This window comes from Triticum dicoccoides, chromosome 3A, assembly GCF_002162155.2.
Source record: "Triticum dicoccoides isolate Atlit2015 ecotype Zavitan chromosome 3A, WEW_v2.0, whole genome shotgun sequence".
In the NCBI taxonomy this organism is placed as follows: domain Eukaryota; kingdom Viridiplantae; phylum Streptophyta; class Magnoliopsida; order Poales; family Poaceae; genus Triticum; species Triticum dicoccoides.
Genome location: NC_041384.1, coordinates 351,070,184 through 351,082,210, shown reverse-complemented (window position 1 = coordinate 351,082,210; position 12,027 = coordinate 351,070,184).

The window sequence follows — 12,027 nt, the reverse complement described above, 5'->3', positions numbered from 1 at the left end:
CCTACACTGCATCCAAGAACTGAGGCCAACCTGTTAGCTTCATCAGATGACATGTTCATAGGCACCATAAGGGACTTAGCAAAATTCACTGATAATCTTGTTGTGGCAGCAAAAACATCAAGCATGTCTTTAAGAGCAAGCAGTTGGTGATCAATAGCAAGCAACACAATTAGTGTATCATCAGCATACTGGACTATGGGAAAATCCTGTCTGTTAGAAGGGATTGGCAGAGTCAAAATTCCTTTACTGCACATGTCATTCACAACAGACTGAAGCAGGTCAGCAACAAGGATAAAAAGAAGAGGTGACATTGGGTCTCCTTGCCTAACTCCCCTCTTACATTTAAAATGGTTGCCAGGAACACCATTAAGAAGCACAGAAGAAGAGCCAGAAGACAAAATAGATTGCATCCAGGAAATCCATTTGTCATTAAAACCCTTCTATCTTAAGATTCTAAGAATGGCATCATGCTCAATAGTGTCAAAGGCCTTAGTAAAATCCAATTTCAGCAAGACTATTCGTCTCTTTGAAGCTTTACACTGGTGGATGTACTCAAAACACCAAGCTAGACAATCCTAAATAGACCTGGATTTAATGAATCCATATTGATTTTTATGAATACAGAAAAGAATAACTTTATGCAACTTGTTTGCCAGAAGTTTATTGAGGAATTTCAAACAGGTATTTGTCAAAGAGATTGGCCTGTAGTCATTCAAACCCTCAGGTGAAAGCTTTTTTGGAATCAAGGTTATGAGAGAACTGTTGATACACTCCAAATCAAGGTGTCCCTTAGAAAACTCCTTGACCAATTTATGAAAGTCATCTTTAATTATGTGCCAACACTTCTTAAGAAAAAGACCAGTGAAACCATCTGGCCCAGGAGCTCTATCAGGAGGCATGTCCTTAATAACACAATCAATTTCCTGCTTAGAAAAGGGCTTGGTCAATTCATCAAGTCCCTGAACCTTCTTGATAATATTTGGTATATCAAAACCCATTTGTGTATTATTGGTGCATCCCATCCTCTGCTTGAACTCCTGCAAAAATAGTCCAGCAATTGATGCATGATCAGAGGTCACTTGCCCATCATCAGAAGTTATACTGGAAATAGAGTTATTCCTGTATCTCTCAGTGGCCATGGCATGGAAAAATTTGGTATTTTCCTCTCCCACTTTAATGTTTCTAATAGTACATCTCTGCTTCCAGTAGATATATTGCAATCTTAGAGTTTCCTCCAAATGTAACTTTACAATTTTCCTGAAATTTTCCTCAGGCCCAGACAAAGGCATCAACTCCTCTAGACCATCCAGACAAAGTATTACTTTATTGCAGTTGGAGATTAGAGCCTTAACTAAAGAAAGACTAATGTGCCACTGTTTGAGTGCCTGCCTGAGAGCTTTAAATTTTACAGATATTACAGCAGCAGAAGATCTCTTATGGACTAGCCTACTCCAAGATTAACTGACACAATCAAGAAAACCTGGCAAGTTAGTCCAGTAATTTTCAAATCTAAAAACTTTGGCCTTGGGAATAGAGGTTTTGATTTGCACCACACAGGGCACATGATCTGAAGCAGTTCTGGCTAGAGGTAGAACCAAAGTGTTAGGATAAGAACATGTCCATGAGGGAGTTGTAAAGAACCAATCGATCTGTTTGCATATTTGTCCATGTATACTTTCTGCCCTTGAGAGGTAACTCAATTAAGCCCAGGTGCCCAATAACCTCATTAAAAATAAACATGTCATTAATATCACCACCTGGTTTGTTCCTATTGTCCATCGTGCGCATGAAATTGAAATCGCCCAGTAACAGCCAGTTAGCATCATCAGGAATAATTATATCATGCAACCAGTTAATAAAATTATCCCTAGCTGGGTTTTGACAGGGTCCATAGACTGTGACCAGAGTCTAGGTTTGGGAGTTATGAACAGAAGTGAACTCCACCACAATACCAAAGCTATTGGACTCAATCAGTTTACCAGCAAACAAAGTAGTATTCCATACTACCAACAACCCACCCGAAGCTCCGGACGATGGCACATGGATAAACTGATCAAAACGTCGTGGACAACACTTGCGAATGAAATGCTGATCAATGATCTCACATTTTGTTTCTTGGAGGCAAGCAATGGAACAAACACTTTCATCGATTTTCTGACAAACTGCCCGCTTTCTGTCATCCGAATTCAGACCTCGCACATTCCAACAAAGTACTTTCCAATCTCTAACATCATACTGATTCATTACATACCATAAATAAAGTAACAGCAAAAGACTGCCACATAATGACAGTACCAGTTCAGCCAAGAGATAGCATAAAAGTTCAGATAAAGCCTAAAAAATAAGAGCAGATAGATGGTTTCCACAAGGGTTAACCATAAACGCCACCATTTGAAAAGATCAGCTATCATTAGAACTAGAAGAGGCAGGAGGAGTCTTGCAAGAAGAAGCCTCAAGCTTCTCCTTAGTGAGCTTCTCAGGTCCAATGCCGAGGCAAAGGCCAACCTGCTGCAGCACATTGATTGGCGTGGGCGGCGGGACAACAACTTCATCTGCATCTTGAGGAGGAGCCCGCGGTAGTTGACCATCCACTGTAACCTTGCGCTTCTTCTGAGGCTTTGCTGCAGGTTTCTTCAGAGGGGCGGACTTGGCTGGAGAAGAATGCATGAAGCCATCACGTAAGGCAGAGAGCCTGGCACTGCACCTGACCTCAGACTCAACTATCACATGCTTTGGTTTACGAGCGCGAGTCGGACGCTCACTCGGAGCAGCAGATAAGTTGAAAGCAGACATCTCAACAGCAGACAAAGCTGGATCATCAATGGGACAGTCCTCATCAACAGTGTCAAAACAAAGAGTACGAGCAACAGGAGGCTTCCTTGGAACAGTCACAGTCCGACGATCAGGTGAAGGATGAAAAACCAGCTTGTTCTTTATAGCAGAGTAAGAGAAAGATACTTCCCAAGAGCATTTAGACAGTAAAACTAGTTTAAAAGGACTGAAGAACTACAACCCTCGAGGAATATACATTATATCAAAGACTTGCATCATACACTGAAAAGATCTAGTCCATTGCATCACCGGAGGAAGCTCAGGTCTGGAAACTATCAACACTTGACCAATAACAACAGGAGGCTGGATCAGAGGAGGTACATAAGCTGCCACAATCCCTTGCTGATCATTGACGGATCCCTCAGTAGAATCAACAGGCCCTGAGTTCTCCAAGACCACTGACTCTTGAGAAGCAGGTTGTGCTTCATCCTCATGAATCTCCTCAATAATGACATTGTCATGCTGGTTATGATGCTGTGGATCGTCATTGTGAGTGTGAGGGGCCTCATTCCAACCCAGCTCAGGAAACTCAGGCATGACAAAATTAACATCATCAAAAGGCATGTTGCCGGGCAGCGGATGAGGGTTTCCATTGAAAGGCATCAGATCTTCATCAGCTGGCATAATGTCAGCAAATTCTGCAGAGAGAACATAGATAGGTGCAGTCCAAGAAATACATGTAGCTCCAAAGTCTGCATACTCACGATAGACTACATCTCTAGGCACTTGCTGAGGGCTTGGGAAAGAAACATAAACCAGAGTCCTGACCAGCCGCGGATCATCTTGATGCCAGATATGAAAGTGACCAAAAGTGCTAACTGCCTCAAAAATATGTTGTGTGGTGCGGTAATCCAAAGGAACACCTAACATCATAATCTAGCCCCTACGAAAACCCTGAATAGCTCTGTGATTGATGCCTTGATCATGAGGAACGAACCAAACAAAGTGTCCATTGCCAAGATCATAGGGAGGATGATTTATAATGGCATGCCTAGATGCAGGAGATCAAAACTCAAACAAACAAGATCCAAGGCACGCGGGTTGTTCCTCCATCGATGATCTCAAACCCCGGCGGAAGGAACTCGAGAGGATCTAGGGGAAAGTTTGCCATGTCTTGCTCTGGTGGAGGTGGAGCAGGTTGGTGGTGCACAGGAAGAGGTGAAGATGTGATGGGACTCGTCTGCACCGTCGCGTGGGTCGTCTCTATGTCCGAGGAGTCCCTAGGCGAGGGAGTAGGAGGCTGACTCGTGGCGGGCGTGGGAATCAACAATGGAGATATTTCTAGATTTTACATTTTTTACTAGAACATCAAACGGTTCTGAAACTTTTTGCACTGTCTTTATATACAAATTGTTTATTTTTCCTAATTGTTTCAGAAGTTTTGCAGTACCATAAGTATGGTGAATGTTCAGATTATTACAGACTGCCCTGTTTAAAACAGATTCTATTTTTGATGCATAGTTTGCTTGTTTTGATGAAACTATCGATTTCTATCAATGGATTAAGCCATGGAAAAGTTATATTATAGTAGCTACAATGCAAAAACAAAATATGAATTGGTTTGCAATAGTACTTAGAGTAGTGATTTGCTTTCTTATACTAACAGATCTTACCGAGCTTTCTGTTGAGTTTTGTGTGGATGAAGTGATCAAAGATCGAGGAGGTCTCGATATGAGGAGAAGGAGGAGAGGCAAGATCTCAATCTTGGGGATGCCCAAGGCACCCCAAGTAAATATTTAAGAAGACTCAAGCGTCTAAGCTTGGGGATGCCCCAGAAGGCATCCCATCTTTCTTCAACAAGTATCGGTATGTTTTCGTCTTCGTTTCGTTCATGTGATATGTGCAAATCTTGGAGCGTCTTTTGCATTTAGTTTTCACTTTTCTTTGATGCACCATGCTAGTATGAGATATTCCATGGTTGATTTATAGAATGTTCATTGCACTTCACTTATATCTTTTGAGTATGGCTTTATAGAATGCTTCATGTGCTTCACTTATATCATTTGAAGTTTGGATTGCCTATTTCTCTTCACATACAAAACCGCCATTTGTATAATGCTCTTTTGCTTCACTTATATTTGTTAGAGTGTGGGCATATCTTTTGTAGAAAGAATTAGACTCTCTTGCTTCACTTATATCTATTTAGAGAGATGACAGGAATTGGTCATTCACATGGTTAGTCATAAAATCCTACATGAAACTTGTAGATCACTGAATATGATATGTTTGATTCCTTGCAATAGTTTTTCAATATAAAGATGGTGATATTAGAGTCATGCCAGTGGGTAATTGTGAATTTGAGAAATACTTGTGTTGAGGTTTGCAAGTCCCGTAGCATGCACGTATGGTAACCATTGTGTCGGATTTCGGGTTCCGGCAGACCCTTGAGGTTCGAAAACTGGGGTGCGCACAGAGATTTCGCCTTCTACCTACCTGCACCCCTCCGCCTCGCTAAGATCTAAGCTATGGAAAGAACAGCACAAGAGACATAGGGTTTATATTGGTTCGGGCCACCGTTGTGGTGTAATACCCTACTCCAGTGTGTGGTGTGGTGGATTGCCTCTTGGGCTGATGATGATGAGCAATACAAGGAAGAACAGCCTCGCGAGGGTCTGTTCTTGGCTGGGGGGATGAACTCTAGGAGGAGTTCAGTCACCCCTCTCTCTCTCTCTTCTCGATTCTCTCTCTGATTTTGATCCGATCTCCTCTCTCCGATCTCCGATCTCCCCTACCCTGTGGGTGGCTAGTCCTATTTATAGGCAAAGACCCGGGGCCTCTTCCCAAATATTGAGCGGGAAGGGCGCCAACAATTGGCCATTTTGAAGGGGAACATCTGGTACACTTATCCTGACTAAAGTTGGTCCTCGCCTGCCAAAGGCTCTGGTGGTGACGCTGGCTTGGGCTGCACAATGACTTCCTCCCTGCCGTTGGACTGGTCTTGGTCTCGTTGCACCGAAATGGGTGCCTTTGCTTGATGCTCTCGCCTGCACTTGCTCCCTTTGCACGAAAGAGGAAAGGAGGACACTGCGCGGCTGGCGCCCGCCTGGCGCCTTTGGTCGTGATGGCTTGCGTCACGGGCACCTCGTGAGGTACCCCGCCTTGATCTCTCCGCCTCCTCGCGAGCCAGCCTGATGAGGCCGTGCCTGAGGAAGCTCTGTGTCATCCGCCCCGCGAGGCTTGGCCCCTCGCGAGGGTATTGGGTTTCTGTTGATGAAGATGGGCCGCGCTGGGCCCCCTTTGAGCCACGCCGCGGGCCGCAGGCAGGCAAGTCTAGGGACCCCCGTTCCCAGAATGCCGATAGTAGCCCCCAGGCCCAAGGCGCGTCCGGACTTGGCCGTGCAGGGAGGCAAAGGGCAAGAGCGAAGCGCCACGGGCCCTAACAGCCTGTGGCCTTGGGCACCGCGTGGCGGTTGATTGGACGTGGGCGTCTCCACTTCCCACGGCGCCTCGGCAACTGCACGGACTGGACAAGTCCCTGCATGCAAAGCGGGTCATGATTACCTGCGACCGTGGAGGTCGGCGGTTGGCCTTCGCCGGCCATAAGTACGGAACGGCCCGCGCCCTTCCAGTCCATCCCTTCTTGCTTCTCCTTCTTCCCGGTCCTTGCTCCGTCTTGCTGCGATGGCTCCGATCCGCTGGTTCTTGGCGGCAGAGAAGGGAAAGGCTCCTCGAGAGGAACCAGACCCGCTCCCGCCGAAGAAACTGCTCGCCCTCCACGGCCGGGACGAGGGGGCCCATCAGGTGGTGTCGAGGCCCTGGTGCGAGCGGCCACCGCCGGGGTTCCCGCTTCCCTTGTACGCCCACATCGAGGGCTCTGAAGGAGTCGATGCCGATCGCCACGGGCTGCGCCGCCGTCGGTGCCGATGGGTCATGAAAGTGTGGGTCGTCCCTCCTAGGGTCCACACCGAGGGCTCCTCCCTAGAGTTCGTGCTCCACGCTGCCATGCCTCCTAAGTCTTGGATTCGCCTTCCTCCCTTCTTCGCCTCCATCATCCCGCAGGGAGAACTCCTAAAGCTTTGGCTGCAGCACCCTCACGACCGAGGCAGAGGTCGCGGTCGTTGCCCCGGGCGAGGTCTTCATGACTCGAGGCTGGAGCGAAATTGCCCGGGTTTGCAGGACAAGAGGCGCCCTCGCGATCCACTTGGAGTACGATGGTGCTTCGGTGATGTTCTTCAAGGTCTTCGATGCTAACGGGCGCCGGCTGGAGTGCTGCCCCGGGAGAGGTGGTCGGGACCCTGCTACGGCGAGGACTGGGCCCGCTGACCGCTCCCTTGGCGGCTCCTCAGGCGGCGGAGGCGTCAGAGGTTCCAGCGACTCCGGCGAGCTCTTCGCGACTCCGAAGACGAGCGATGACAGCTACGAGCCCCTGAGCCGGCGCCGCTCCTGGAGCAGGGCGGGCTTGTCAGGCCGTCGCCGACTCTGATTTGGATGGGGGTTGGCGCCGGTGCTTGACGGCCCACTGTTGATGATGGCGTCTTTTGCAGGGGCGCGTGTAGTTAGCGTCCTTTTAGGATCTGTTCCCTGCGAGGAATCAAAGACGCATCCCGTGGGGGCTTGTAAGGTGCCTGTGATCCTGTTTTGTTAATATAACCCTTGTTGTAGAATTGTGCGAGTTGCTCATTCCGTCTTAGCTCAGTTCTCCCTTTCGAACCTCACGAGGGCTTGGTGCTCTGCGCCGACAGGTCCCAGTCCCAAGGAGGCTTCAGCCGTCGCTGGTATGCCAGGTCGCGATGCCGTGGTCAAGGCCAGGAGGTGAGCGACCCGGGGTCCGGTAAGAGCCCCTGAGTCGCGATGCTTAGGAGGTCCCCTTTGGCGCTCAAGCAGTCGTCGTTCGGTGAGAAAGGAGAGCGGCGTCGCTAACACGGGATTGCATTAGGTGCGGGGATGGTGCCACGGTAGCTGGTGCTTCCGGGTGGTGACTTATCTCGAGAATCAAGGGCCGCTCTCTGGTGTGTCGCCGGGTCCGTGCATCGGCAGGCGTGAGGTTGCTCGGCGAGGTCCTCACGTGTCCCTCCCCTCTCGCCTTTGCTCCCCTTTCTGCTCTACGTCCTCGGGTCCCGGCCCTCGAGCGAGTCTCAGTCGTCGCTGGTATGCCAGGTCGCGATGCCGTGGACAAGGCCAGAGGGTGAGGGCTGGAGAGCTAGTAGGAGCCCTGAGTCGCGATGCTCAGGCACCCCCCTTTAACGTGCAAGCGGTTCGCGCGGATGAGAGTGAAGGAGACACCGCAAGGGCCTCGCCTGATGCAGCTCCTTTAGGAGATCCTATAGACCCATCATAGAAAGAACGAGGGGTTGCCATGACAATTGACAGTCAGCCGTTGGTTGCTTCCGAGGGGCGATGAGGCACTGGAGGCTTGACGAGGTGGCGCCATGTGGGGCTGCCACGGCCAGAGCTCAGCCAATCAGGTTTGTCGGCGTTGCAGGGACGGACCCATGCGCAAGCGTCGTGCCGTTTGGGAGCAGCTCCGTCAGTTGGCGTTAGTTGAGCGGGCAACTAGGTCAAACACATTAGCCGCGAAGGAGTGGATTCATTCAAATAGATGCTGGGGAGGCGGACATCACTGGATCAGGCCCGGGCGACTTGGGGATGATGCAGCCCGAGGGGCGCCCCCAACAAGGTAAGCTAACAACATAAAATAAAAGGGATACATGCCGCAGGGACGGACCCACGCGGCCTGGGAATAATGCAGCCCTGGGGGGTGCTCCCAGCTGGAAATGAAACTTGAAAGATGTCACCTGATGATGTTGAGGACGAAGGAGTGTTGGCGTAGCAGACTCGATGGGCTGCGGAAGCCGATCCTCACGAGCCCCCAGGCCCAGGGGCCTCGGGAGGCTCCGGAGGCGCTGGTGGGTCCTCGCGGACCATCTCCATCTCCGCCAGGGCTGTGGAACGCCTGGCCTCTTGAGCCTCCATGATGCCCCTCATGAGGCGCTGGTACGTGGCAGCCGCGTTCGGCAAGCCGTAATGCATGCGAATGTAGCTGTGGGGTGGACCTTCGCAGCGCCCCATTCGCGAGGGCCAGAGGCGCTCCAGAGAGGCGACTCGATTGAGCCCTGGTATGTCGATGCAGACGCGCAGCCCACCATCCTCGCCTGGATGGGGAGCCACAACTGGTAGGCGGCGGCCGCCTCTCATGACTCTTGACTCCCGTAGCTCCTGAATGGCCTTGCTGACGAACTCCTGAGGGTCTAGCCCTCCTTGCCTTACTCCTTCTTGAGGGAAACGTGCTTCGAAACACGCCTCCATGTGGTGCCCAAGCGCCTCCCTCGTGACCTTAGCCAGGTCGGTGACCCTCCAGGGGAGAGCCCCCGAGCCCTGCCCGAGGAGGGCGCCGGGCGCGCTTTCCTATGCGATGGAAGGAGGTTCCCCCTGGGCAGGCGCATACCCTGAGGGGCCTGCCTCCTAAGGGGCCGGGCCGGATGATGTCTTCTTCTTCTTGGGGGCGGTCTCAGGAAGCCTCCTGCTTCCGCGATCGGGGTCTTCCACCGATGCGGCCTGAAAGGCTCGTTCCAGGGAACACACCGCGTCCTTCTCTTCACAGGGCACCATGATGACTCCGCCACTTCCTGGCATTTTGAGGACGTTGTAGCCGTGGTGAGTTACGGCCATGAACTTGGCCAGCGCTGGGTACCCAAGGATGGCGTTGTACGGCAGGCGAATGTGAGCGACGTCGAAGTTGATGAGCTCGGTGCGGTAGTTGTCGCGTGCCCCGAAGGTGACAGGGAGGCGGACCTGCCCAATCAGGACCGTGGAGCCGTTGGTGACTCCGGAGAAAGGCTTGGTTGGCTGAAGCTGGTTGTAGGGCACTTGGAGATTGTTGAATGTTTCCACGGACAGGACGTTGAGCCCTGCCCCGCCATCGATGAGGGTCCTGGTGTCCACCATGTTGCTGATGATTGGGGAACAAAGCATCGGGAGGACTCCGGCTATGGCCGCACACTTGAGCTGATCCGCTGAGTTGAACGTGATGGTGCACGCCGACCACCTGAGAGGGCGCGTGGCTTCGAGCTTGGGGAGGACTGCATTCACTTCACAGGTGAACTGCATTCACTTCACAGGTGAACTGCTTGAAGATGCGTTGAGAGGCTGGGGATTGAGCCCCGCCCAGGATGCAAACGATCGCGCGTGGCTCCTGGAAGCCCCCAGCCCCCTCGTCCTGATGGCGGTCCTTGTTTCTCCTTGGCTGCGGCGACAGCGGAGGGAGGCCTGCGTTGCTTGGCGGCGATCCTCGTGAGGCTGATCCCTCCAGTCTCCCTCGCAAGGTGGGTCTTGCCATCGATCCTCACGAGGTCGATCGCGCCACCCTTGGTGCAGGCAGCGGTCTTCCCAGCGTCCTGCGTTCCTTCCTCCTCCTCGACCGTAGCCCCGGTCACCGCGGTCGGGGCGACGGCCAATCCTTCCTTCTCGCACGGCTCGGAGCTCTTGACATTCGTTGGTGTTGTGGGTGTGGAGGTCGTGGTACACACAGTACCGACTGCCCTTGGAAGATTCGGGCTGATCTCTGCCCCGCTTGGTGTCTGGTTCTGCTGCGAGCACGGCAGCCCCCTTGCGCTTCACATCCTTGGCCTTGGACTTCTTCTCTTCTGGGTCCGCGACAGGCAGCTCGAGGAGGGAGAGACGCCCTTCTTCAGCCCTGGCGCACTTGGTTGCCAAGTTGAACAACTCCAAGGAAGTGCACAGGTCTTCATGCATCGCCAGCTCCTCCTTCATCTTGACGTCGCGCACGCCGTCGGAGAAGGCTGAGATGATGGCCTCCTCGGTCACCTTGGGAATCTTGAGGCGTGCGTTGTTGAAGCGCTGGATGTACTTCTGCAGGGTCTCTCCGGGTTGTTGCTTGATGCGGCGCATGTCGCTCACGGCGGGTGGCTGGTCGCGAGTACCTTGGAAGTTGGCGATGAAGCGGGTGCACATCTCGTCCCAGGAGGAGATCGTGCATGGAGCCAGGTTCAGGAGCCAGGTGCGGGCCCCGTCCTTGAGCGCCATGGGAAACCAGTTCGCCATGACCTTCTCGTCTTTGTGGGAAGCTTTGATGCCCAGCTCATAGAGCTGGAGGAACTCCGCAGGGTCGGCCGTGCCGTCGTAACGAGGAGGCAGGTCTGGCTTGAACTTACCGGGCCACACGACGCTGCGTTGCTCGGTGGTGAAGGCACGGCAGCCTGCTGTGGCCACGGGAGGCCTTGGGTGATGGAGAGCTTGGTCTTGCATGTCCCCACGCGCTGCAGCTGGGAGCAGCGCGGGGTCTTGACGTGCGGGAGCAGGAACATGGTCGCGACGTGCTGGAGCAGGGAGAGTCCGGGCAGCTTCTTGCGGGCGAGGGACTTCTTGGCAGCTCTGCTCTTGCCGCGCTGGCACCTGACGGAGCGGGTTCCGCCCAGGGGCCACGCGCCTTGGAGCCATGGCGCCTTCTTGAGGAGGAGGCGGCTAGGGCGCCCCCGGAGCTTAGTCGCCCGCGCGGGGCGGGGTGCGGTGCAGCGGAACAGACGGCGCAGGAGAGCCCCCTGCGGCGCGGACGAGCTCGGCGACGCGGTCGAGCCATTCTTTGTAGACGTCGTCGACGGGACGGTAGCGCAGGAGCTCGTTTGCCGCGATGAGTGCAACTCGAGCCTCCATGGGTGCGCGGAGCGCGCGGGACGAAGAACCAGCTGGGATGAGCGAGGGAGTAGCGGTGCGGCCGTCTTGCCGCACGGACGGATGCTGAGACGACGCTTGCTGCTCGTCCCCCGCTGGGCCGGTGGCGGCGTTGACGGCAGGTGACGGGGAACGGTGAGTACGCCTGCCGACAGGAGCCGTCTGGGTGACGCGGGAAGCGAGAGCGGCCCGGCGCTCGGCGCGGGCCAGACGAGCGTCAGACATGGGCGCGATGGTCAGAGGAGAACGGGGTGGTGGAAGACGAATTCCGGTGCACCCCTACCTGGCGCGCCAAATGTCGGATTTTGGGTTCCAGCAGACCCTTGAGGTTCGAACACTGGGGTGCGTGCGGAGATTTCGCCTTCTACCTACCTGCACCCCTCCGCCTCGCTAAGATCTAAGCTATGGAAAGAACAGCACAAGAGACACAGGGTTTATACTGGTTCGGGCCACCGTTGTGGTGTAATACCCTACTCCAGTGTGTGGTGTGGTGGATTGCCTCTTGGGCTGATGATGATGAGCAATACAAGGAAGAACAGCCTCGCGAGGGTCTGTTCTTGGCTGGGG